This window comes from Trachymyrmex septentrionalis, unplaced genomic scaffold, assembly GCF_001594115.1.
Source record: "Trachymyrmex septentrionalis isolate Tsep2-gDNA-1 unplaced genomic scaffold, Tsep1.0 scaffold310, whole genome shotgun sequence".
In the NCBI taxonomy this organism is placed as follows: Eukaryota; Metazoa; Arthropoda; class Insecta; order Hymenoptera; family Formicidae; genus Trachymyrmex; species Trachymyrmex septentrionalis.
In genome coordinates, this window is record NW_017305475.1 from 25444 (window position 1) to 28571 (window position 3128).

Consider the following 3128-nt stretch of genomic DNA (forward strand, 5'->3'; position numbering starts at 1 on the left):
AACTTTTTTGTTGTGAACTGACCTAATAAAGCTTTAAAACGTTTATCTATGTTATATTCTTATCTATGTTTTAAATACTAAATATCATTGTAGCAATTGACATCCATCTTTTACTTATAGCCTATATACAATTTAATTTTTTATATTTAATTTTGATTAATTTGTCGTTTCTCAATTTCGTCTTGAACGCATATTAAATATGACATTAAAATATATTGATTTTAAACTAATTAATGGTAATAAATTTTTATTGCAATTAATGTATCTATTTTTTATATTTTTATCTTTGTCACGCTGTATACTGTTGTTTGTGACTTTGCAAATCAAAAAGTGTATTTCTTTATGTCATTTAACGTAATAGTATAACAATTATTTACATTTATATAAAAAAAATCTCTATATTATCGCGACACCGATCATTTTGCAGACACGTTATTAAAATAGATTTTTGTTTTTTATTTGATTTTTGAAAAATATCTTCAACACGATATAATTATGAAGTTATTTCTAACATTGAGTATGTTTTATTTTAATAAAAATTGTTAACGATATAATTCATAATTTTGCAATTTATATTAATTTTACAATATAGATATAAATTATGCCTGGAATTCTTATGTTTGCACAACGTTTATGTGAAATGGAAATAATTATAAAGATACAACGAATAACAAATGGCAAAATTAAATCATCATAGACCCAGTACATAATAACTATTTATAGCGACTAGATAATTTTATGTTTTATCTGTGAGAATCTTTGTACTAATCGCGCTAATAATATTTTTATCATATTGACACTCCATTATTATAATACTTTAAATTATACACTTTTTGTCTTATCATTTTAACATACTAAAGATAGCCCAGCTTTGGCCGAAACGTCTATAATTTATTATCTATGTATATATGTACATTTAAATATAACTACCCGGTAAAAAATTGTTCATACATGAATATACATTACATATATAAACAAACACGCATAAATGTTCATAACCATAATCATATATAAAATATATCCATACCTGTCAATACATCCTTCTTTCTTTTGTAAAATTACTTTTTAGTATAATAAAAATAATAGTAATGTGAAAACATAAAAAATAATTAAAGAAATTATTTTTGCATTGTTTGTTTTAGAAAAAAATAAGTTTGGAAAAATGTCAAAAAAATTATACATAAATATGCTTACATAATTTATGCATAATTTTATATATAATTATACATAAGTAATTTTTTTATATTTCTTCAAACTTGATGTTTTCTAAAACAAATAGTGCGAAAATTACTTTTTCATTATTTTTACATTACTACTATTATTTCTATTACACTAAAAAATAATTTTACAAAAAAAAAGGATGTATGAATATGTATGGATATATTTCATATAAAATTATATATGTTTGTGAATATTTATACATATTTATATATGTTTATACATATTCATGCATGACAAATTTTTAATGGGATACTGCGCGAAAAAATCCTGCGTTGTGACTAATAAACTCCTTATCAGTTGCATTTATATCATTATTATATCACTTATATTTGTGTATTATATGAAAATATCTTTTTTACAGAAAAATTTTAATGAAAAAAACGTTAATTTAATTTAAGAAGTTCTTGTGTATTCCGCGACAAGTAACTTATGGGAAAATCCTGATAACGACCAACAAATGAGCAAAAAGAGATGTTAGAATAAAAATAATTTAATTATAGTTAATAGATAAAAATAATTCCGCAAACGTTTCAACTCACAGAGTCTTCATCAGCACGGTATAAATACAATTTAATTAAATAAAAAATTAATATCTACAGTCTAATATGTCGAAATGAGGTAACATTAACAATTGAAAAGAACGAATGATATTTCTAATGTTATCTCATTTCGACATATTAGACTGTAGATGTTAATTTTTTATTTAATATAATTGTATTTATACAGGACTGATAAAGACTCTGTGAGTTGAAACGTTGCGGAATTTTTATGTATTAATGCATTTTTATGTATTAATTATGATTAATGTATTTTTATTCTAACATCTCTTTTTGCTCGTTTGTTAATCGTTATCAGAATTTTTGTATTGCTTTGCAAATCATCGAGCATTATCATACTTGTTTATTTAACTTATGGGATTTTATGTCATTTATTTTGCTTTATTTGTTATAAATTTATTTTGTCACTCAACCAAATATATAAGCTACAATCTATTATGTTAAAATTGATGCTGTGTGTTCAAGAATTAATTAGTCATATGTAGTATTGCATTTTACACACACACACACACACACACGCGCGCGCGCGCGTATATATATATATGTAATACGTATATACATATGTACATGTGTAAGATAAGATTAGTCAGTCGTTAATAATTATTGTATTTTTTTCTTGTAAAGAAGAACAATTTTTTTTTTATACGTATTGAAAAAATATTTTTTTAAATATACATATTTTTTCTATACACCAATTTATAGCATATTTAATCTTGGATAAATATTTGGGAATGGAATTAAGGAAAATAAATGCACAACTCGTTTAATTATAGGTATAATTATTGCTGTATCAAAATATTTTTTATTTTTATGTCATATATATTGAATATGTGAATATCCTGCACTAATTTAAAAATAAAAAATCTATAGAAATATTTGTATTTTAAAATTCATAATATTTTGTTTATACGAAACTTTATTTTTTCTTTACTTTATTATTTATTTCATCAATTTTAATTTAAAAACCAATTATTTCAATAAATTTTTTTATATCCATCAAGCTTATTTTTATTAAAATGTAATTTTGTATATAAATTTTTTTTCTGATTAATATTGTTAGCAAAGAAAGGAATTTTTGTTCGATATTCTTCTGAATTAAAAAATTTAATTATTTCTAATATGTGTGAATCTAATAATAATTCAATAAAATTATATGTTCTTACTTGATTTATTAATATTACAATATTAATTTTATTAATATTGTATAATTTATAACACTAACTCATCATTGAATTCTATTTCATTCTCTTTTTTTATATGTATATTTGTGAATATCCGGGAAAAAATATATATATTATAGATATATTTTAGATATATTTATATTTTAAATATATTTTTTTATTATAGATA